A 26,511-nucleotide genomic window follows, 5' to 3' on the forward strand; every position below is an offset into this window, starting at 1 on the left:
AAGGCAAACTCAATACTCGCGGTCTTGAGACTTGTAATGTTTTATCTTTGTTCGGTCTTTTGAATTCGGAGACTACTATGATGAATTGTATTCGGAGACTAATCTTCTATTGTATTCGATGAATCTGATGTTGCTGTGTGCTGCTGTCTATATTCTGTCCAATAATATATTTTGTAACCTGTGCAAAAATTAGAAAAGCAAAAAAAAAACCTAATATTCATACTAATGGCGCACCACACAAGACACTAATGGCGCATTAACTGCTGGTGCACCATTAGAATGCCAAAGCACATGGGTACATATGGCCCCCTGGGAGGCATTCTAATGGCGGACTGTAGGCTATACTAATGGCGCACTACGTGGTGCGCCATTACAACACCAGATACTAATGGCGCACCGGTGGTGCGCCATTAGAATTTAATTCTAATGGCGTGATGCCAGTGGCGCACTGGTAGTGCGCCATTAGAAGGCAAATTCGGTGCGCCACTAGCATGCCTTTTCCTAGTAGTGGGGGGTAGGGCGTGCCCCCTGAGGGAGTCCTGGACTAAGGGGTCCTCGGGCGTCCTAGCTATTAGCTATCGGCCGGACTGATGGGCTGTGAAGATATGAAGACCGAAGACTGCACCCATGTCTGGATAGGACTCTCCTTGGCGTGGAAGGCAAGCTTGGTTACCAGATATGTAGATTCCCTTCTTTGTAACCGACCTCGTGTAACCTTAGATCCTCCCAGTGTCTATATAAACCGGAGGACATAGTCCAGATTGGAGATTCATTATCATAGCAATACAAGCTAGACCTCTAGGGTTAGTCATTACGATCTCGAGGTAGATCAACTCTTGTAACACTTATATTCATCAATATCAATCAAGCAAGATGTAGGGTATTACCTCCATAGAGAGGGCCCGAACCTGGGTAAACATCGTGTCCCTTGTCTCTTGTTACCATCGACCTTAGACGCACAGTTCGGGACCTCCTACCCGAGATCCGCCGGTTTTGACACCGACATTGGTGCTTTCATTGAGAGTTCCTCTTTGCTATCGCTAAAAGGATTGGTGGCCCCTTCGATCGTCAATAATGACGCTGTCCAAGGAGAAACCTTCCTCCCCGGACAGATCTTCGTGTTCGGCGGCTTCGCACTATGGGCCATCTCATTTGGCCATCTGGAGCAGATCAAAAGCTACGCCCCTGGCCATCAGGTCAAATTCGGGAGCTTGAACTACGTTGCGGACATCCGTGGAGACTTGATCTTCGCCAGATTCGAGACCGCGACATCCGCTCCCGGTCACCTAGATGATCATGAACTAAATCTGTCATCTGGCTGCATCCAGGAGATTGCTCCTATAACCGCTCTTGCCCTAGATCGGGAGCAAGACGTGCCATCCAAGGATGGGAGGATTGATCCCACTACGGAAGCCACAGATTCCACGGCGTTGGAGCCGCACATAGACTCAACTTCTCATGATGTCTTGGTCACTGGAACTCCGGACTCATCTCTGGCCGTAAGTTCCGAACCACGTGAGCCCGCAGACGTCGAGCTTGATCGTTTATCGATCTTTGAATTCAGCACCGCGGACATCTTCTAGCACTCGCCTTTGGGCGATATGCTAAACTCGTTAAAGAACTTGTCCTTGACAGAGGACTCACAGCCGAACTATATCCGGCTCGAACTAGGGGCTGACGGTGGAGAATTTTGTATCCCACCCGCCACCCACTTCATAGCCACGATCGAGGATTTGACCAACGAACTTGACTACAACTCCGAGGACATCGATGGTATGGACGACGATGCCGGAGAAGAAGAGGTCCAGAACCCATTGTTCACCGGATACTGGACGGCCACTTCCTCGTATGATGTATACATGGTGGATGCACCAAAGGAGAACAGCGGCGAGGACAAGGAAGATCCAGCTGAGGATAAACCTTCTAAAATACAGTCCAAGCGCTGGCGTCAGCGGCACTGCTCTAAGTCATGCCGCAGCAAAGACAACAGTACCGGCATAGGAGAAGAAAACACTCTAGAAGGTGCCAAAGACAACGAAGACCGCATCGATACAGCTAATGAACAAGATGAACGGGAAGGCGGGTAGGTTAGCCCCGGTAAACAGGCCACGCACGAAGATTCGGAGGACGATAATTACCTTCCGCTCTCCAAGGACGAGGTGAGCCTCGGCACCGAGGATTTCATCGTGCCTGAGGAACCCCTTGAGCAGGAGCGCTTCAAGCGCAAGCTAATTGCCACTGCACGGAGCCTGAAAAAGAAGCAGCAGCAGCTTCAAGCTGACCAAGATCTGCTAAATGACAAATGGACCGATGTCCTAGAAGCCGAAGAGTACAGCCTCAAGCGCCCAACCAAAAGCTACCCCAAGCACAAACTGCTACCTCAGTTTGATGAGGAGGCGCCGAACTACATACCTCCATCGTACAATGTGGTGGACCGGCCACCACATGGTCGAGACAAAACGACAACTCATGCCGAACACCAGCCAGCCCCGCCTCAGCGCACAGGTAGAGGTAAATTAGCCCATGGGCATAAATATGACCTCCGGCAAAACCTGAACAATAAACCAAGACACACTAGATCAATCTACGGATCGCGAGGGTGTGCCTCGACACGCGACGACGGCCACCTATTCGGACATGACAAACGTAGTCACGCCTGGGCCGAAAATTGCAGACGGACTCCATCCGAGCTACGTCGCGATATGATCCGATATAGAGGCGCTGCACACCCACATTGCTTCACTGATGAGGTCTTGGATCATGAATTCCCAGAAGGGTTTAAACCCGTGAATGTAGAATCATACGATGCAACAACGGACCCCACGGTGTGGATCGAAGACTTCATTCTCCACATTCATATGGCCCGCGGCGATGACCTCCACGCCATCAAATACCTCCCTTTCAAACTCAAAGGGCCAGCTCAGCACTGGCTCAACAGTCTGCCTACAAATTCTATTGGCAGCTGGGAGGACTTGGAAGAGGCATTCCTCGATAACTTCCACGGTACATACGTTCGACCTCCGAACGCTGATGACTTAAGCCATATAGTTCAACAGCCCGGAGAGTCCGCCAGGAAATTCTGGACTAGGTTCTTAACTAAAAAGAACCAAATCATCAATTGTCCGGATGCCGAAGCCCTAGCAGCCTTCAAACACATTATCCGCAACGAATGGCTCGCTCGCCACCTCCGCCAAGAAAAGCCAAAATCCATGGCAGCTCTCACGGCACTCATGACCCGCTTTTGTGCGGGCAAGGATAGTTGGTTGGCCCGTAGCAAAAACAATGCAAGGAACGCCGATACCCAAAACTAGCAAAGACAAGTCTCGGCGCAACAGATACAAGCATCGAAACAACAACGATAACACCGAGGACACGGTAGTCAATGCCAGATTCAGGGGCCCTATGTCCGGTCAGCGGAAGAAGCTGTTCCAAAAGAACAATTCTGGCCCATCCAGCTTGGACCGTATACTCGATCGTCCGTGCCAGATTCATGGCACCCCAGACAAGCCACCCAATCATACAAATAGAGATTGCTGGGTTTTTAAACATGCTGGCAAATTAAACGCCGACAATAGGGAAAAGGGATCGCAAAGCGAGGACGATGATGAAGAGCCCCAGCAACCGAACACAGGGGACAGAAGAAGTTTCCCCCTCAGGTCAAAACGGTGAACATGATATATGCTACCCACATCCCCAAGAGGGAGCGCAAACGGGCGCTCAGGGACGTCTACGTGATAGAGCCAGTCGCCCAAAATTTTAAAGCATGGTCTTCATGCCCGATCACTTTTGATCATAGGGATCATCTGACCAGTATCTGGCATGGTGGCTCAGCCGCACTGGTCTTAGACCCAATAATTGATGGGTTCCACCTGACTCACGTCCTTATGGACGGATGTAGCAGCCATAATCTGCTCTATCAGGATACAGCGTGAAAAATGGGCATTAACCCATCAAGGATCAAGCCTACAAGGACTACCTTTAAAGGAGTCATACCAGGCGTAGAGGCCCGCTGTACAGGCTCAATCACACTCGAGGTTGTCTTCGGATCTCCGGACAACTTTCGAAGCGAGGAGTTAATCTTTGATATCATCCCATTTCGTAGCGGCTATCACGCACTGCTCGGACGAACTGCGTTCGCTCGATTCAATGCAGTACCACACTATGCTTATCTAAAGCTCAGGATGGCCGGTCCACGCGGCATCATAACAGTCAATGGAAATACAGAATGCTCCCTCCGTACAGAAGAGCACACAGCTACCTTAGCAGCAGAAGTACAGAGCGGCCTTCTCAAGGAGAACCTTAACTCGGTTGACGAGCCCACGAACACCATTAAGAGGGTCCGAACTACTCTGCAGCAGGAGAGCTCGGGTTGTCAGGATCTCGACTAGCAATTCGGCCTCCGTTGTAGTTTCGATCAAGTGATGGCATTCGTGCCGCGCTTACATAATTACGCGCTCAAAATCCCATGGGCATTGACGGAGGCATGGCTAGCTTGTGGTCCGTAGTATGGTCCAACCGACGTCGGATACAAATATACTTTCATTTTCACTTTTTTTCCTTTTTAGGTCTCAATCCCACAGGCACCATCTGATGGCCTGGCCATCGGTCCTCTTGAAGGATAAACACACCAAGACGGCGAGAAACACAGACGTATGGGGGAATTTTTAGGTGATTCCATTAACAATAACTTTACCTGTTTTTTAGGCCCCACACACAGCTCTCCCTTGGTTTCGGCATGTCAAATAAGTTGTTGCTTATCGCACTACATGTATAAATGCGCCTTGACATACTAATTAAATTACAATGAGAAAAGTTTGCGACCGGAGCTGTAGGACTCCAACTTTTTTGTACCTTTTCTGTTTTCTTTCTTTTTTTCCTTTTCAGTTCCCCTGTGGATAATCCTATCAGGTAGCACCAGTACACTTTGGTACGATCGATGCTTGCCAGGGGCTTCATAGCACCCCACATTACGGCAGCAAAAGTCCAAACACTTTTTATAAGTATAGTTCGGCACCCCGAATTTAGCATTATATGCATTGGCTCCGAATCATGTTTTTGGTCAATAGTTGGGTTGCCCGGCTCCTGTGCTTGCTACCTTACGTTCCGCTACATCGGCTAAGGTAGTAAAGGGAGAACTTCTGCGATTGTTCCTTGGTTTATCCAAAGGAACACCTTAGTAGAGAAAGCCGAAAACTGACTGTCATGATGTGGCAAGAGCTGGTCAACTATTCGGAGGTTGCAAATCGTTGGAGATTTCTTCTGCATTACACGAAGGATTGGTACTTCATCAGACGCTTATAGCCCTCTAGTTCTGATACTAGGGGTTGCGCCCATTTTTAATTGTCGCACTCCTATGGCTAAGAGAGGGTGTTAAAGCCACATAGTTTGGTTTCCTGGTTCGTTGCTCTAAACAACTCCTTCAAGGACCATCTAATTGGATCAAGATCTTTTAGATTCCATCCCGAACACCCCAGTACTACCAACGTGGGGGCAGAAGCCGACAACTGGTTAACCCTCAGATTTCATACAACACGGCCGCATAGGAAGTAAAAATTTAAAAACATAACAAGCATTATATTGCATAAACGTTTTCGTTTCATCATACAAGGTAGAGGGAGCTCGAATACATTCATTCAAAGATGGTGTCCTTCCCACAATGATCTGCAACAATGCAGGACCCCTCTAAGACATCGCTGAAGTATCGCTCAGGTGTGCAGTACTCCTTGCCCTCCGGCGGCCCCCGGGTCACGAGCTTGACAGTGTCCACCTTCGCCCACTAGACCTTCCAATGAGAGAAGGCCAGACGTGCGCGCTTGATGCAGACGGACCGCTTGATGACATGAAGCCGAGGACAGACATCCACCAGCTTCTTCACGAGGCTGAAGTTGCTGCTGGGAATAGCTTCAGCTGGCGACAGTCAGACTAGTATATCCTTCATGGCCAGTTCGGCCACCCTGTGCAGCTCGACCAACTGTTTCAACTGATCATTGAAGGGCACCGGATGTTCTGGCGTGCAATATTTTGACCAGAACAGCTTCTCCGCGGAGCTCCCTTCTTTGGCTCAGAAGAACTCCGCAGCGTCGGTTACACTGCATGGCAGATCAGTAAGGTCCCCTGGAGAACTCCGAATCCGGGTTAGTAAAAGAAATTTCCTCTTCACACTCCTGCCTTGCATGTTGAATGCCTTACCCGCCGCGATCTTCCTAGCCTCCTGGATCTCATGGAGGGTGCCATGGGCTTCAATCCGGGCCACCTCCGCACTCTTACGAGCCTCGGCAAGTTCGGCCTCTTGAACCGACACATTGTGCTCCAAGGTCTCGCACTTTTTCACTGCGTCCTGGAGCTCCTATTGTACTTCATTGACCCGATCCTTGAGCCTCTTATGGGCGGCCTGCTCCTTGACAGCCCTCCGCTCGGCTTCGACCAGGGCCGCTTTCAGGGCCTCGACCTCGGTCGTCCCCTCTGTTCACATCATGGTATTCGGATCATTGCATATCATTTTCCCCTTTTCTTTTTTCAAATCCATAATAGGTTATTACTTACCTTGTCTTTCCTGGAGCTGCCTCTTCACCTGGTGAGGGAGTCCTAGACTAAGGGGTCCTCGGGCGTCCGACCTGTTATCTATGGGCCGGACTGATGGACTGTGAAGATATGAAGACCGAAGACTATACCCGTGTCTGGATGGGACTCTCCTTGGCGTGGAAGGAAAGCTTGGTGAACAACTATGAAGGTTCCATGTTATATAACCGACTCTATGTAACCCTAGATCCCCCCGGTGTCTATATAAACCGGAGGACTTAGTCCGGATAGGGGATACACAATACCATAGTCATATAGGCTAGACTTCTAGGGTTTAGCCATTACGATCTCGTGGTAGATCAACTCTTATAATACTCGTATTCATCAATACCAATCAAGCAAGACGTAGGGTATTACCTCCATCAAGAGGGCCCGAACCTGGGTAAAGCTTCGTGTCCCCTGTCTCCTGTTACCATCAACCTTAGACGCATAGTTCGGGACCCCCTACCCGAGATCCGCCGGTTTTGACACCGACATTGGCGCTTTCATTGAGAGTTCCTCTGTGCTGTCACTGAAAGGTTTGATGGCCCCTTCAATCGTCAATAATGGCGCTGTCTGCGGAGAAACTTTGCTCACCGGATAGATCTTTGTGTTCGGCGGCTTCGCACTACGGGCCAACTCATCTGGCCATCTGGAGCAGATCCAAAGCTACGCCCCTGGCCATCAGGTCAGATCGGGAGGTTGAACTACGTCGCGGACATCCGTGGAGACTTGATCTTCGCCGGATCTGATAACACAGTAGCCGCTCCCGATCACCCCTATGATCATGACCTAAATCTGTCATCGGGCCGCATCCAGGAGATCGCTCCTGTAACCGCTCCGGCCCTAGAGCCGGAGCAGGCCGCGCCATCCAAAGACGGGAGGATTAACCCCACCATGGAGGCTGCAGATTCCGCGGCGTTGGAGCCACACATGGACCTGGACTCACTCGATGCCTATTCCACCGGAACACCGAACTCGTCCTCGGCTGTAGGTTCCAAACCACGCGAGCCTACGGACGCCGAGCTTGATCATTTATCGATCTTCGAATTCAGCGCCGAAGACATCTTCCAGCACTCGCCTTTGGGCGGCGTGCTAAACTCATTAAAAACCCTTTCCTTGGCGTAGGACTCTCAGTCGAGCTATATCCGGCTCGAGCTAGGGGCTGACGATGGAAAATTTTGGTTCCCACCCACCACCCGCTTCATAGCAATAGTCGAGGATTCGACCAAAACACTTGATTACGACTCCGAGAATATTGACGGCATGGACAATGACGCCGAAGACAATGAAGACCCTGTTGATACAATTAATGATGAACGGGACGACGAGCAGGACAGCCTCGGTAAACAGGCCACACATGAATATTCGGAGGATGACAATTACCTTTCGCTCTCTGAGGATGAGGTGATCCTTGCGCCAAAGATTTCATCGTGCCTGAGGAACCTCGCGAGCAGGAGCGCTTAAAGCGCCAACTAATAGCCACTGCAAGGAGCCTGAAGAAGAATTAGCAGCAGCTTCAAGCTGACCAAGATCTGCTTAATGATAGACGGACCGAAGTCCTAGCCGCCGAAAAATACGGCCTTGGTAGCCCAGTCAAAAGCTACCCGAAGCATAGATCGCTACCCCAGGGCGACGATAAGGTGTTCGAGCTCGTACGATCATCACACAATGCGGCAGGTCGACAACAACTTGGTCCAGTTAAAGCGGCAACTCAAGCCGAACTACGGACCGCCCCACCTCGCCGTAAAGGCAAGAACAAAATAGCTCAAGGTTGTACATACAACCTTCAACAGGGTTTGGGTAGTAAAACAGGATACCCAAGAGCAATCTACGGATCACACGGACACACCTCGACACGTGACGACGGCCACCTATTCGGATGTGACAAACCTAGCCACGCCCGGGCTGAAAACCGCAAATGGACTCCGTCAGAGGTACGTCGCAGTGTGGCCCAACATAGAGGCGCCACACACCCTCTGTTCTTCACAAATGAAGTAATGGAGCATGAATTCCCAGACCGGTTCAAACCCATGAATATAGAATCATACGATGGATCAACGGATCTCACAGTATGGATTGAAGACTTCCTCCTCCATATCCACATGGCCCGCGGAGATGACCTTCACGCCATCAAATACCTACCACTAAAATGCAAAGGATCAGCTCGGTACTAGTTAAACAGTCTGCCGAAAAATTCTATTGGCAGCTGGGAGGACTTGGAGGACGCCTTTCGCAACAACTTCCAAGGAAGTATGTCTGGCCACCGGATGTCGATGACCTAAGTAATATTGTCCAGCAGCCCGGAGAGTCAGCAAGGAAGCTCTGGACCAGATTCTTAGTTAAAAAGAACCAAATCATCAACTGTCCGGACGCGGAAGCCCTCGCGACCTTCAAACACAGTGTCCGGGATGAATGGCTTGCACGTCACCTCGGTCAAGAAGGACCTAGATCCATGAAAGCCCTTACCGCTCTAATGACCCGCTTTTGCACGGGAGAAGACAGTTGGGTTGCTCATAGAAGCAATAGCACCAGCAACTCGGGCACTTCCAAAATCCGAGACGGCAATGGCAAGACACGACGATGAAAATACAATAGTCGCAATGATAACGATAGATCACGCGACACGGTGGTTAACACTGGATTCTGCAATCCCAAGCCCGGTCAATGGAAAAAGCCATTCAAGGCGAACAGAGATGGAACATCCAACCTAGAAAGGATACTAGAACGACCCCGCCAGATACATGGCCACCCCAATAAACCAGCCAATCATACCAACATAAGCTGTTGGGTCCTCAAGCAGGCCGGCAAGCTCAACACCGAATACAAGGGAAGGGGGCTGATACGTCTCCAACGTATCTATAATTTTTCATTGCTCCATGCTATATTATCTACTGTTTTGGACATTATTGGGCTTTATTATCTGCTTTTATATTATTTTTGGGACTAACCTATTGACCGGAGGCCCAGCCCAGAATTGCTGTTTTTTTGCCTATTTTAGGGTTTCGAAGAAAAGGAATATCAAACGGAGTCCAAACGGAATGAAACCTTCAGGAACGTGATTTTCTCACCGAACATGATCCAGGAGACTTGGGCCCTACGTCAAGAAATCAAGGAGGAAGCCACGACGTAGGGGAGCGCGCCCTCCACCCTCGTGGGCCCCCTGTTACTCCACCGATGTACTCCTTCCTCCTATATATACCTACGTACCCTCAAACAATCAGATACAGAGCCAAAACCCTAATTCCACTGCCGTAACTTTCTGTATCCACGAGATCCCATCTTGGGGCCTGTTCCGGAGCTCCGCCAGAGGGGGCATCCATCACGGAGGGCTTCTACATCAACACCATATCCTCTCCGATGAAGTGTGAGTAGTTTACTTCAGACCTTCGGGTCCATAGTTATTAGCTAGATGCCTTCTTCTATCTTTTTGGATCTCAATACAATGTTCTCCCCCTCTCTTGTGGAGATCTATTCGATGTAATCTTCTTTTTGCGGTGTGTTTGTTGAGACCGATGAATTGTGGGTTTATGATCAAGATTATCTATGAACAATATTTGAATCTTCTCTGAATTCTTTTATGTATGATTGGTTATCTTTGCAAGTCTCTTCGAATTATCAGTTTGGTTGGGCCTACTAGATTGATCTTTATTGCAATGGGAGAAGTGCTTAGCTTTGGGTTCAATCTTGCGGTGTCCTTTCCCAGTGACAGTGGGGCAGCAAGGCACGTATTGTATTGTTGCCATCGAGGATAAAAAGATGTTTTTTTATCATATTGCATGAATTTATCCCTCTACATCATGTCATCTTGCTTAAGGCGTTACTCTGTTTTCATGAACTTAATACTCTAGATGCATGCTGGATAGCGGTCGACGAGTGGAACAATAGTAGTAGATGCAGGCAGGAGTCGGTCTACTTGTCTAGGACATGATGCCTATATACATGATCATACCTAGATATTCTCATAACTATGCTCAATTCTGTCAATTGATCAACACTAATTCATTCACCCACCGTAAAATACTTATGCTCTTGAGAGAAGCCACTAGTGAAACCTATGGTCCCCGGGTCTATCTTCATCTTATTGATCTTCCAATACTTAGTTATTTCCTTTGCTTTTTTACTTTGCTTTTATTTTACTTCTCATCTTTATCACAAAAATACCAAAAATATTATCTTATCATATCTATCAGATCTCACTCTCGTAAGTGACCGTGAAGGGATTGACAACCCCTTATCGTGTTGGTTGCGAGGAGTTATTTGTTTTGTGCAGGTACGAGGGACTTACGTGCAGCCTCCTACTGGATTGATACCTTGGTTCTCAAAAATTGAGGGAAATACTTACGCTACTTTGTTGCATCATCCTTTCCTCTTCAAGGAAATCCAACGCAGTGCTCAAGAGGTAGCAGGGGCCGCAAGGCAATAGGGACGACGAAATGGTTCAACAGCTAAATGCAGAGAGCTAGAAGGAATCTACCCCTGAAGATCGACCAAGTCCGGAACAAAAATAGCAGTTCGGCTTCCGCCACCCATCTCATATACACGATGAAGCTATACCACGCATACATAACTATGCACTTAAGATACCATGGGCATCGGCGGAAGCACAATACGGATAAGTCTGCAAACATTTCGGTAACGTTTTTTATATACTTTATTTTTTCAATACTTCTTAAAAGCAGGTAGCGCAAAGGAGAATCACTTAAGACCGACTCCATCGGAGTTCGGATCCATACACTCACCTACGGGGCTACCTCCTTCAACGATTCCCCTCGCCGAGGTCAGGCGGCGCAGACGTGCGACAGGAGGTCCAAAATAAACTTTTGTAGACCGCACTCTTTTTAGAGCCAGTAACATGCATTTTTCCTCTACCTTCGACCCAGGGCATATCAAATGACCAATGTCCTGGCATACACATATATATATTAATTAATCATTGGCATATCACTCAGGTCCTAGTTCATACTATCCGAATTAATCACCCGCGTCTTTCCGCAAAATGAATACGCCTCCCATGGTTGTTTCACGAACATACCCCGGCTTAACTTGCCAGGGGATCGGTACGGGAACAAATGAGTTGCCTACAAAGTCCGAACAGATTTTACAACGTACTTCGGCGTCGTGAGTTTTGCCTTATATGCATCAGCTCCGAATCATGTCTTGGGTCAATAGTTGGGTTGCCCAGCTCCTGTGTTTGCTATCCTACATTCCGCTCTATCGGCTAGGGTAGTAAAGGGAGAACTACTGTGATTGCGCTACCGGTTCACCTGGTGACGCACCTCAGTAGAGAAAGCCGAAAACTGACTATCATGATGTGGCGAGAGCTGGTCAACCACTCGATGACTTATCTGAGTCTCTAGCGATTCCTCCGTGTCACACGAAGGACCTCTTTTCCGGTCAATTATGCAAACGCATCATATGAATAAGCCACATACATACTAGGGGCTATGTCATAGACCCACCATAAAACTCCTATTGCTAAGTGAAAGTGTTAACGCCCTATAGTCTGGTTGCCTGGTTCGCCGCGTTGACACCTCCTTTACGGACCAAGACGTTGGGTCAAGAGTGATCATATGCTTTTTCGAACACGCCTGTAATTCCTACAAGGGGGCTGAAGTCGACGACTGGAAATCTTCCAGTTCATATTAAAACGGCCGCACGGGAGGAACACAAGCTTTCAAACACAATATACAAATAGATTCACTATAAAATTGTCTCGTACAATTCTTATACACCTCACTCGAACATTATGTATTTCGAGCATTGACCCTTCAAAATAATGCTCCGGTTCGTGGCGGTCCCTGCCCTAGGGAGGACTCTTCACCGCAACGTCGATAGCCTTCATATTCCCCCAGAATGTATTGACTCGGGCAAAAGCCATCCGGGCACCCTCGATGCACACCGATCACTTCACAGCGTCGATACGCGGCACTGCGTCAACAAGCCGCTGCACCAAGCCAAAGTAATTATTCGGAATAGGCTTAGTTGGCCATAACCGGATTATGACGTTCTTCATAGCAGCACCGGATATCCTATGAAGCTCGGCCCACTGGGACATCTGCTCATTCAGCAACAGGGGGCGCTTCGATGCGCCGAATTGTGACCAGAAAAGCTTCTCCGTTGCGTACCCCTCTCGTGCCTGATAATACTGCACCGCATCGGAAGAACTCTTCGGGAAGTCTAAAAACTCGTCCGGAGAACTCCACAACTGGTTCAGCGGAGCATAGTTCGGGTCGCCGAACTTAGCTTGTAGTAAAAATGGCTTACCAGCCGCAATCTCCCTAGCTTGTTGGATCTCCTCACAGGCCGCTCTGGATTCAGACCGCGCTTCTCTTGCTTCTCGTAAAGCCTTTTCAATTTCAGCCGTTTTGGCTTCTTCCTCCTTCTCAAGGAGCTCAGAGCGGCTGGCAGCACTTTTCAGCTCAAGCGCCATCATGGATATCTTCTCCTCATCTTGACGCCGAGCAGCCCGTTTGGCTTCTAACTCAGCCGATGCCTTCTTGGTAGCCGCATTACTACACCGGGCCTGCTCCTTGGCCCGGGCTATCTCCGCCCGAAGAATTTCAACGGTGGTAGCACCATCTGCAGCCAGGTACATCTTTCAGCGTCAAGCTTATATCACAAAAATGTATGTATAGAGACTGTTCCGAATACATACCTTGTGACTCGTCAAGACGCATATTGATCAACGTAATGTCATCCCCAGCCACATCAAGCTTCCGTTGCAGTTTGTCAATATCCGCAGTCCGGGAAGTAGCCATGGGGGAAGCAGCCTGTGTTCAAATCAGTTTAGTCCTCCAAAATTTCTTTTTGATCCTCCGTTCGCCTCCCAGGGGAAGCCAACCGGAGTCTCAGGGGCTACTGTCTATACACAAGTGTATTTTCTGAATAGAACACAATTGCACATGTTACATTACAAACATCGAAGCCTCTTAGTAGGCTCGCAAAGGCCTCATTCAATCCACTCTTCACGGATAGGACCTTTTCAACCACCATACTCATCAAGGTACGATGTTCCTCTGAAACAGACGCCTACCACAGCATGTACGTTAAGATATCCGGCGCCTCTGGGTCTCTAGAGGCAGCCGCAGGAGTACGGCCACCCTTTGAAGGGATCCGTTTATTTGTATCCGACTGCATTCCGGACTGTTCTGGGTCTTCATTATTGTTCCCCGGACCCTGGGCCGCCGAAGTATCACCTTCGTATAGCATCTTCGTCATCCCTTGCACCACTTGTTGGTCGGGGGAGACCCTCCACGACGACACATCAAGATCGTCTGCCCTATTGGACGGAGAGGCCGGTGGGGGCGCCTCGCTTTCCATCATATCCGGGAGAAGGTCCCCCGAGGAAGAGGATTGTTGAAGGGGACTGCGCGTTGGGCTGCAAAAAATGTTATTTTCAGGCTTCATATGAAAAGAACGGGATATGTTTAGAACAACCTTGTTCACTTACGATTGGGCCGGAGGCTCGTCCTCGTCATGAGACTGCGCTTTGATGTCCTCCAGGCCCAGGCCGCCTCCTAGAGGCATCTAGCCTCTCTTAGGAGCCTGCTTCTCCCTATCTTCGGAGGCAGCCCTCTTCTTCTTGGGAGGGAAAGAGATAGTGCCCCCCCCCTTTACTTTTGTCTTCGGATGAGGGGATTTTTATTCCTCCGGACACAAAGTCTGAGGTCCCTTAGGAATAGAGGCCGTCCTTGGTCCTCTTGTACTCCGCCTCGTCCTCCTTCTCCGGGATCTGGTATGGTGCTGGGGCCAGCATCCTTGTTAGGACAGGATTCGTTGGACCCTCGGGCAGAGGGGCCGAACACATAATCAGTTCCGCCTTGTTTGTCCAGCCCTAGAAAAATATAGCCTAGTCAGTATCATATTACTGTATGCATGATCGCAAAGTATTCGAGAGCCAAGTGCTTACCAGGGTATCCGGACGATTACAGTTGAGACCAGCGTCCTCAGCGGTATCCGGCCAATGTTTCCGCTTCCCAAAAAAACTTCCACATCCCTTCGTGTGTGGCGCCAAAGAAGTGTTGGGGGGTCTGTGGTCCTTCTGGATTAAACTCCCACATGCGGTGAGGCCTGCGCTGGCAGGGCAGGGTTTGGCGGACTAACATCACTTGAATCACACTAACGAGATCGATATCTCTCCCGGGGAGGGTTCAGATGCGGCTTTGTAAAGTCCGCACTTCATCAACCGATCCCCAGTCCAGCCCCTTGTTGACCCATGATGCAAGCTGTGACGGTGGGCTAGGACGGAAAGTGGGTGCAGCAACCGACTTAGTACTATGGGGCTCTGTAATGTAAAACCATTCCCGCTGCCAGTAATTGGAAGTCTTGGTAAAGGAACCTTTTGGCCAGGGAGTGTTGGCGAGTTGGCTGATTGTAGCACTGCCGCACTCTGCTTGTTCCCCGTCGGCTATCTTCAGTTTCACACTAAAGGTCTTGAGCCATAAGCCGAAGTGTGGGGGGATTCGAAGGAAGGCCTCGCATGTAATAATAAAACGCCGAGACATGGAGAATCGAGTCCGGGGCAAGGTCGTGAAAAACTAGTCCGTAATAAAACATTAGCCCCGGACGAAGGGGTGAAGCGCAAACCCTAACCCTCGGAGGAAGTAGGGAATGAACACAACCTTCTCTCCGGATCTGGGGGTCGGAATAACTTGTCCTTAAGCAGGAAGCCGATGGTGGATCTCTGCAGTCAGATATCTGGCTGCCCGAAGTTTTGCAATATCCTCCTCTGTAACAGAGGAAGCCACCCATCGACCTTGAGAGCTGGATTCGGACATGATGGGAAGGATGGAAGCAATGGAGTAGAACCTTGGGTGCTGGAACTCTGGGTTAGGAAGGCTGAGGAGAAGTTTGGCGTAAAAAATACGGCCCTTGGTTCCTTTATAAAGGCCTCCGGTATTGAACACCTTCTACTAAAGCCTAAGAACCAGCCTATTCCTAAGGAATCTTTCCCGCAGGATGGTTGGGTTACCCACACCCATATTGATGAAAATCCCGCAAGAAGGGGGCACGATCCCTGCTTCGACAAGACGTGCCAGTAAAAACCACGCCCCCAAGACGTGGAACGGCGGAACAGGAAACGGTTTGAAATAAAGGCTGGGAGGGCGTGAAGTCACATTATTAAAGTTGCCAGCAGATCGGATTCATGAAAGTGCTATACCCTCTACAACTGTGCGTTGTAGATCCGGACACGTTCGTTTCGTCCAAAGACTATTCGGGAGTTCGGAAGTAGGAACCCGCCTTGCAATGCCGAAGACAGCACTACGCGCCGGATACCTTGTCATTGAAGCCAGGTTCAGGGCCTACTGAGGGAGTCCTGGACTAAGGGGTCCTCGGGCGTCCTTCCTGTTATCTATGGGCGGACTGATGGGCTGTGAAGATATGGAGGACGAAGACTGTACCTGTTTTCGGATGGGACTCTCCTTGGCGTGGAAGGCAAGCTTGGCGAACAACTATGAAGGTTCCATATTATGTAACCGACTCTATGTAACCCTAGATCCCCCTGGTGTCTATATAAACCGGAGGACTTAGTTCGGATAGGGGATACTCAATACCATAGTCATACAGGCTAGACTTCTAGGGTTTAGCCATTAAGATCTCGTGGTAGATCAACTCTTGTAATACTCGTATTCATCAATATCAGTCAAGCAGGACGTAGGGTATTACCTCCATCAAGAGGGCCCGAACCTGGGTAAAGCTTCGTGTCCCCTGTCTCCTGTTACCATCAACCTTAGACGCACAGTTCGGGACCCCCTACCCGAGATCCGTCGGTTTTGACACCGACACCTGGGCCAGCTCCTCCTCAACCTCCGCCAGTTTCTGCTTTAGTCCTGAGACTTCGGCAGTATGCGAGGCCGCGGCCAACAGGGATGTCTGTGCATACATTTCAGACAGATTTAATTAGTTTCCTGCAATAGGAGATTGATCCTCTGTCCGGTTTTTCTTTCCGAAAACCGGACAGTGTCTCAGGGGCTACTGTCTATATGGGGAGTTTCTCCTTTTTTTCGCTGCTTACCTCAAAACTTGTTAACAGGTTACTGCAGGCTTCGGTTAGTCCACTCTTGGCGGAATGAACCCTTTCAATTATCGTGCCCATAAGGACACGGTGCTCATCCACAATGTAAGCGCCTCGCAGCGCTTCCAGCAGATTATCTGGTGCCCCTGGTTGGACAGGGGTCACCGGGGGAACGGGCATACTCCCTTCTTCCGAAGGAGGTGGCGTGTCGGATTCTGGAGCAGCCTCGGTCTCCGTAGTTGAGTCCGGCTGAGGGTCGAACTGAGTTCGGCCCTCCCCACCAGTCTCCATCGGGACTGATTGCCAGGACCCCGATTCCAAGTCACATCGATCTAGCTGGTAACACCTCATATCACTTTGTGGCCTCACGCACGGTATTCCCACGGGTGTCTCCTTACCATGGCTCAGGACCGTTTGCGCCTTTTGGCTCACGTATATGATAGTGTCTCTAGCATCCATATGACAGAGAACCTGGGCCGACATGACTAGTCGTGAACCCAAAGTGGCACTAACTTACGAGGACAGGCATACATGAGTCAACATCGAGCATGTCGGTCAGCAGCTTGTGAATCCGGGTTGTAGAACTGGGCTAACAGGACTCCGGGAACGCGGGCTGTAGCAGGCTAGGCAGGACTCCGGATGTCACCGCGTGACATTTCCCCGAAGGGACAGACACAGGAACGAAGTGAATCACATGCCGGCCAGTCAAGTGTTCCGGAGAAGTAGTGCTGGGCTAGTAGGACTCCGGTGAACCGGGCTGTAGCGGACTACTATGGCTCATGGAAGCACAAGACTACATTTCCCCATAAGCGAGGCTACCAAGGATAAACAACTAGGTTGTCGGATCCCACACATACCAAGCATTTCAATCATACACACAATATGCTCGATATGTGTAAATACAACATGGCATCACAACAAAACTCTACGACTCAAAGTATTTATTCATTAGGATCCGAGGAGCAAGATATTACAAATATGGATCTCATGACCGAACATTCAGAGCATACCAGTCAACGCACATGCGGAAGCTTAACATGTCTAAGTACAGACATCTACAAATGAAAAAGGCTGAGAAGCCTGACTATCTACCAGGTCCTGCCGAGGGCACAAGATCGTAGCTGAGGTAACAAGCTAAACGTCGAAGTCCACGGGAAACTATTAGCGAGACTAACGTCTCTCTACAAAAACATAAAATAGGCAAACGTGAGTACAAATGTACCCAGCAAGACTTACATCAGAACTATCTACATATGCATCATTATCAACAAAGGGGGTGGTGGAGTTTAACTGCAGCAAGCCAACTTTGACTCGGTGGCTATCCTAAACTACGACTGCAAGTAACTCTTCGGAGGTGGCGCACACGAGTTCACATATTCACCATATCAATACACCACTATGGATCCGCTCCCGTCTCCCTACGAGAAGGCCATCCATAGCACTCACGCTTATCTTGCGAGTTTTAGAGTATCCACTTTCACTTGTCTATGAACTGTATAGGCAACCAAGTAGTCCTTTACCGCGGACGCGGCTATTCGAATAGATGATGTTAACCCTACAGGGGTATACTTCTTCATACACGCTCTTACCACTTACAATCTTTTACACGACATCTACTCAGCAACCTTCAAGCAGAGGCCCAACGAGGGTGTCGGCCACGGCCTACCTAAACACTCAAGTCTCTAGTCCTGGTTTATCACCTATCCAGGTTCCATCCGCAGGGAGTCCGGCTAACGTTTCCACATACGGCCCCGGACGATGTGTACAGGGTTCCGAGACACCAAACGGGCGCCCGGAATACCCAGCCACGGTGTATCTACCGCATCATAGCTCACCCCTAGGGTCAGCGCTACGCACGGCCGCCAACGCATATCCTATAAACACCAGAAACTAATTGCAACTCCTGGACAGAGGACTAGGTGGATAAGAAGCCGAGAGGGTCCATTGGTTTCGGGCCCAATGCATGGTAGTAGCTGGTTCTTAAATCACACATACAGATCTCGGTGCTTAAGGACGGCTCCAATGAAACAACCCACCATGTACTCCTACATGGCCTCTCATCGATACCTTTACCACATCGTGTTCAACACACTTAGCTCACACACAGCAGGACATGTTCACAACTTTCCAATTCATCCCCGATGAATCAGACCTGACACGACTCTAAGCAATAACAGGCATGAAAAACAAGCATGAATGAGTAGGCACATCATGGCTCAAACAACTCCTACTCGTGCTAGTGGGTTTCATCTATTTACTGTGGCAATGACAGGTCATGCAGAGGAAAAGGGGTTCAACTATCGCAGCATGTAACAGTTGAACTGTTGTTGTACTAATGCAGTAAAAGAGAGAAGAAGCGAGAGAGTGGGATTGTATCGAAATAAAATGAACAAGGGGGTTTTGCTTTCCTGGCACTTCTGAAGATAGTATAGTTCTTCATCGGTGTCATCGATCTCATCGTCGGAACAACGTCTACCGAGGGGGAACAACACCGGCAAATAGAGAAGAAACACGATCAATGCAATGCACAATATGATGCATGATCATGACATGGCAATATGCTGTGATTTGACCTAATGCAGCTAAGAATAGAAGGGTTTGAGCTTATTTGAACCAAAGATTCAAATTCAAACTCAAACTATGAATTTATAAAGTGCATTATCTTGTTTTGATATGAACAGCAAGGTTAAGTTGCTTTATCATGCATGAAACCAGTACCAATGGATAGATTGGATTTTTCTGATCATTTTTCACATATAAATTATTTGATCTGAAGCTACGGTTGAATTACTATGATTTTTAGAAGTTTAGGCAATTTTCTGGATTTTCTAGTTATTTAGAAATAAACTAATTCCAGAAAATGCATTACTGCGTCAGCACTACGTCAGCATGACGTAAGCGAGTCAACGGTGCAGCCCAGGTCAAACTGACCAGTGGGGCCCGCGTGTCAGTGGCTAACTAAACTAACCTAGTTTAATTAGCACTAACCTAAGTTAAACTAATTAGGTTTAAACATAAACTAGATTAATTAGCCAGGCGGGGCCCGCATGTCATAGACCCAGGGGAGGTCAAATCCCATGGTCAACCGGGGCTAAACCACCGGCGGTCAAAGCGGTCAACCCACCGGCGTTTAGCCGCCGGCGAGGCCGAAGGCGGTGGAGGGCATCGGGAATCGCCCATAGGCGACGATTTGCGCGGCGGAGAGGATCTACGTGACGAGGAGACTCATCCGCGTCTAGTGGTGCTCACTACAACAGCTCTGGTGAACTAAAACGACGACGGCGGCGATTTGCGCGCCGGCCGGAGTTCGGGCGTCGAGCGAATCGGCGTTGCGGGGAATGGCAGGAGCCGCGGGTGGTCGCGGTCGACTCCTGGGAACGTGCTGAGCACGGTGGTGCGCTCGGTTGCGGCTCTAGGGGACGGTGTCCACGGCGGCGACATGGACGGCGGCTGGAAGCTCACGGCTCCGGCGATTGGCGTGGCTAGAGCAAGCAAAAACGCGCGAGGAGAGAGAGGAAACGAAGAGGAGCTCACGGCAGAGTCTATGGTGGTCTTGGCGAGCTCGAGGAGGGGCTGACAACGACGGGAGGTCGCCGGTGATATCGGAGCAGAGGCGGCGAAGATGGCGGTGCAGAGGGTGATGCAGAGGGTTTGGCGTCGCGAGTTGACGGAGAGGCGCGGGGAATGGAGGCGGAGTTCCCGGGCATGTCCAGAGGGCGAGGGGGAGGCTGTGGCTGCGATGGTGCTTGTCGACGGTGACGGTGGCGCTCGGACCGTGCGAGAGAGAGAACAGAGGAGGGGGATGAGCTCGAGGGAGTGAGCGAGAGGGACCAGGGGGCTGTGTAGCGCCTCCAGGCGCTCGGTCGACGGCGGGGGAGGAAGCAGGAGTTGGAAGCATGAGGTGGCGTCCGGTGCGCGCGTGGGCGACAAGGCAGAGGTGGGAGACGACTGGCAGTTGCCAGTGGGCTGGGCCGGCTGGAGGAGCTAGGCCAGGTGGACTACCAGGTAGGTCAGGTGGGTCTCTCTCTCTCTCAGTTTTCTGTTTTTGTTTTTCTATTTTTCTGCAACTTCTGAGCTTTATTAAAAATACCAAAACGTTTTCAAAAATCCTAAAGATAATTGTGGGCTTTGTTTGGATTATTCCTAACAGCCCTCACTTAAGTTCAGAATTAATTGAGGACTTAACATAATATATAGCATCTAAATGTCCAATTGCAAATAGCATATGATTTAATTCAGTGACCTTCACTACAGAAAAATACACTTCCGTGATGATACGTGTTTGTCACAGTAGGTCACGTTTTTTGTCATGCATGTACATCCATGACAAATTTATGACAGAATCAAGATAGTCATACCCGTGCTGTCGTAGAAGTGTTCCATGACATTACCAAAATTATCATCACGGAAGTGTCCACTTCCATGACGATAAATCGCGCGTCACAGAAGTGCTTTCGTCAAGGGTGACCGACATGTGGCATCCACCGTAACGGAACGCTGTTAAGCAATCGGGTCGGGTTTTGGATCCGATAACCCGTTAGCAGCCCTGACCAATGGGAAATTTCCACGTGTAAAATTCTTATTGGCCGGACGAAACACGTGTCAGCTCGTCAGTGGGTCAGATAGGCGCCTATGATACATCGACACGTGGCATGGCCCAACAGAGGCCCATTCCTGTGAAAAGGCCGGCCCGTTTGACTTGGTCAAAAGGTGGCGGGCCGGCCCATGTAAAGCCTGTTAACGGCCTGTTCGCATATAACCCATTTACAGCCCGCTAACCCAAGGCCCGTTACACCCTATTCGAATTAGGCCCAGTAGCGTCATCTGGGCCACCCAATATGATTCCAGCCCGTTTTCACTTCTGGCCCATGTATGGCCTATGACGTCTTTCGGCCCATATGAGGCCCTATGTAACTCTTGGCCTATTAACGGCCCGTGGTGAAACTGGCCCGTAATGAATAGTTTATCACTATACACCCATTAATGGCCTGTGGTGAAACTGGCCCGTAATGAACAGTGTATCACTTTATACCCATTAACGGGCCGTTATTCTGTTGCGCCGTTTCCGGCCCATGTTATCTTTCGGCCTTCTCAGAGCCCATTTATTCTTGGGCTCATTTCCAGCATTCGTTTACTTACGACCCGTTACTGTCATTTTCTGCTTGTGGGCCAAATTCAGCCCATGGTTACAGTCAGCCCGTTTGTGGTCCGTTAATACGTTGGGCTGTTTTCATAGCGTCATCAAATATGGCCTATTAACGATGGCCCGTTATGGTCGGCCCATGAACGGATGATTCCATCTCTAGCCCGTTTACGGCCATAATGCGGCCTGTTATTGGCCCATGTTTGGCCATCGATCATACTACACGTATAAGGCCCATTGATGATACGGCCCGTAGAAGGCCCATTGTTTCTACGGCCCGTAGAAGGCCCACTATTTCTACGGCCCGTAGGAGGCCCAGTGTCACTACAGTAAATGTTAGCCCATGGTTATTGTGGCCTAGTTTTAAAAAATAGGTTATTGCAGCCACTAGCAAACCACGGAAAAAGAACTTCAATGACTAGAAGCAAACAAATAAACAAGACAACAAGGAAATAAATAAGCAAGCAACTTACGCTAGGCTATCATGGATATCACACATATTACATCCACTGGGCATCAAAGTTCGCCACCAGTGCAAATAAACGCGCCGACAAAAGAATATACAAAACTAAGAGCACTTCAGAAGGCAGTAGGCCTGGCCAGGTCGGGCCCCCCAAACAGCTGAAGAAGCTGAGTAGACCTCAGTTGTGTCAACGATAGATGCATCAACACTAGATTTAAGGCATGATGGTGCGCACGGTAGTCCTCTGACATCTTCATTGCATCTTTGACTTCAAGTCGGAGCTGAGCTGAAGCAAGCCTTTCCGCTTTAAGTTGAGACTAAAGAAGTCGAACTAATTGAGGCAGCGACTGCACAGAGGTTGTCTCACACCTGCTGGTGAGTAGCTTCAACTCACTGTCTTCATCAAGACAGGACCTTGGGGTCATCTCGCTGTCCTCAAGATGGTTTGTCTCACTATCTTCCCTAAAGTTCTGCCTGGCGTAAGAGATACGAGTCTGAAAGAGAAACAAGGAGACACGTAACAGGTTTCACAATTATATAAGAAAATAAATGGATCTATTCTGCATAAGGAACATGTTTTTACAACTACAATTTGAAACTGGTAGTTGTTACAAACATCCAATCAGATGTAAACAGCAAAGCAAACAACAGTGGAGGAAATGATGCCTATCCAAATCTATACTAGAACAAAGTTTGAAGGCTTGAGAAGGATGAACTTACATTACATGTTAACACGGGCTGGACAAAGCCCTTCTCCATGTTGATGGAAGGATAATTCAATAAATTCCCCAAAGAAAATTCTTTATAAGCATTGCCATTATTCTACATTTTGCAAAGAGTAAATATAGATCAAATAATATTGGAAGAAACAGAGGATAATGAAGCTCAGGTGCACACTGATGATACATAATCAAATAGCAATTAATTAAGTATAGCGTTACAAGGCAAAACGGAGAGAGGTACTGGCAAGAGCAATGCAGAGCCCATTATTGTTTTGAGATCGTATGATCCTTTGAGCAAGGAGATTCATCTGAAATTAGATTTCATACAAGAGAGAAGGTAAGGCACAAGCAGAAATTTAGGAGTTCAAATTTTGAATTGATATCATAGACAGTACCTGACGCTGGGCTCCCAGCAGTTCTAATAGGGGTTTGGCCACTGGAGTAGGGGTAAAGTGTGGTACAGTTGGGCCTGTGTTTTCTGTGGCTGCTGATCTATCTGATTTAACAGGTATCACTACCTTTTCCAAATACCTAGTTTGTACTCCTTGACGATCTGCACTCACCCTCTTCCTTTTGGACACCTATTACAAAAGAACAACATTTGACTTGAAAAACATAGTGTGACGACACATGGAATAGGTACAGAAAATGGATAGGTACGGCATATACTCATATATGATGCTTAAACTAAGCAGATGGTGTAACAAAGTAGAAGTAATGCAAGAGGTCAGAAGCAAAATATGTGCGACCAATACAACTTTGCAAAGTTAGAGCAAGCACCTTGATGGGTGAATAAGGTAGGCCTTCCTCCACCATGCCAAGTTTGTTAGGCAGTGGATCATTCTGCAATATTCCTCTCATGTGCCCATTCTCATATTAATTTTGATAATGTTCAATATCTGACATGCATGAAAACATAAAAACAGGTGAGATTTTCTTTGTAATGCAGAAGTGATTCTAATCCAATACTGCCTCCCTGTAAACCCCTTTGTGCTATCTCTGCAATTCTTTTAAAAGATGCCATGCATGCTGTAATTTGTTGTGTGCATTAATATAATGTGGCCTACTACTCAAAATATGAGAGCTCCAGAAGTGATGACACTTCGCAGATGATAGCTTCAACATATAGTAAAGAAGAACAAGTCGACCTGACCTGACAGATTCAAAATATACTAAGGGAGAACAACTTGACCTAACCAGTCGACCGCAAGAGAAGAGTATCATCTTAAAGAAGAGCAGAAGAGCAAGCAGATTGAAGATATTACAAGTCTTTTAATACAATGTCGGTTGGCCACCCATGATGAACAAGAGCGCGTAGAGAAATACTATTCTTTCCGGTCTCTCCATATGTGGCTCATATGCATTTTGAAACTAAAGTAGGAACATTTAGCTAACCAATTAAACATCTCTCAGTTTTACTAATATCAGCAATAATATCATATATGAATTTGTACAACTAAGCTTGTTTAGCTCGATGGGTGGAGCAGTGCTATTACGACACGAACCACGTAGGCTGATTGTGGTCATCATAAACTGGGGAAAACATAAGCATGATGAGTAGAGTGTTGACCGTGGCTGTGGGATGGCCGATCTGAAGCTGCAAACCGCACAAAGGGTAGTTAGCAACCGCTATTTGCTTTGAAATAACAACTAAGATTTGGTATGGAGAAGAAAGTACGGTCAACAAGTGACAAAGAAATGCAATTGTGCTGTCTATCTATATGTCGCGGCATGCATTTGGAAACTCAAGTGGGACCTTTAGCTAACCAATTAAATGTGTCGGTTAACTAATATCAGTATCATATCACAATCATATTTGAAAAACTAAGCTTTCGAATTCTGAGTGTTGTGTTGTTTAGCTTGAAGGGTGGAGTAATGCTAGTACGACAGAAAGCACCTACACAGATCATAGTAGAGTAGATAAAAGGGGAAAACCCTAAGCATCAAGAGAAAAATCAGGAAAGTGGAACTAGCTGGACCAGTGGGTGGCGCACATGCTTTTCAAAACGAATATAGGAACATTAGGTGACCAATTAAACATTCTCTGTTTTAGTGATATGATAGCCACTACGATTTGGTACGGACAAGAAAAGTACAGTAAACAAATTACGATCTATTTTCCGGGTGAGATCAATAACTTAAGCACATATGGAAGAGTACCACCTCTCTTGCGACGCCGTGTAGGCCTATGCTGATACGTTGAGGGTGCTGCGGGTGCGATGGCTGTCGGCGGCGGGAAGAAGACTTTAGACGGCAGACGGCCGGGTCGGGATATATCCTGTTGCCGTGGACGAGGCGGTCGTAGGAGCGGCAACGGCAAGGTGGACGACGCCGATGAAGCGAGAGGAGGCGATGAAAGGATGCTGGTCCAGCACGTGGATGAGAGACGTCCATCTCTTGCAGTGGACGACGGGGTAGGGGTAGCGGCTCTGGCAAGGTGGAGGATGGGGTGGCGGATGGAGGAGTCCATCTCTTGCAGTGGAGAGGGTAGGGGTAGCGGCTCCGGCAAGGTGGAGGATGGGGTGGCGGACGGAGGAGGCTGGCCGCAGTGCGGAGGTTGTCGTGCCGCCGACGGTGTATGAATGGGGAAATGGAGGGGAGGGGGATCTCAAACTTTGGGACGCGCTTCTCTGAAATGGGGGAAAGTTACGAACTTATCCCCCGTTTAAAATTTCGGACATCGCGTCGGTTGGGGATAGGACGGTAATCTCGCATCTCCCAAATATTTGCCGGTAACTATTTCGGGCGAGGAGAGGGTGTTTTGCCGCCCACGGTTGGCGCCCACGGTGTATGAACGGGGCTGACAGGTAGGGCGGTTGTGTCACGTCTGATGGAAGTTACACATCTGCCCCTATTTAAAATATTAGCCTACATCGATTTCGGGCGAGGAGAGGGTGTTTTGCCGCCCACGGTTGGCGCCCACGGTGTATGAACGGGGCTGACAGGTAGGGCGGTTGTGTCACGTCTGATGGAAGTTACACATCTACCCCTATTTAAAATATTAGCCTACATCGATTTCGGGCGAGGAGAGGGTGTTTTGCCACCCACACGGTGTATGAACGGGGCTGACAGGTAGGGCGGTTGTGTCACGTCTGATGGAAGTTACACATCTGCCCCTATTTAAAATATAAGCCTACATCGATTTCAGACGGAGAGTTTGTTTTGCCGCCCACCGTGTATGAATGGGGAAATGGAGGAAGAGACACATGTCTTTCGGACGAGCTTGAATCAAATGTGTTTTGCCGCCCACGTTTGGCGCCCACCGTGTCTGAATGGGCTCAGAGGCCGTCGTGTCACGTCTGATTGAAGTTACTAGTCTACCCCTATCGACAGCAGTGTAAATCCTGTCGATAAGATAGTGGGTGTTTAGCCGCTTCGTTCAAAACTTGGGAGAATTAGCATTCACGTTTGCCCTAGGACCTGGCAAACTAAATTCAAATCCAATTTGTATTCGATTACGAATATCCACAGATAATTATACGTTTTGTTATTTATTTCTTCAAAACCACAACAAAGATTTATTCCACCTTTATATATGATTATGATTTAGAAATGTTGTGATCTTCGAATTCAGTAGGTTGGATACACTCTGAGTCAAACAGTTATT

The sequence above is a fragment of the Triticum urartu genome, chromosome 2 (assembly GCF_003073215.2).
Source record: "Triticum urartu cultivar G1812 chromosome 2, Tu2.1, whole genome shotgun sequence".
Classification (NCBI taxonomy): Eukaryota; Viridiplantae; Streptophyta; class Magnoliopsida; order Poales; family Poaceae; genus Triticum; species Triticum urartu.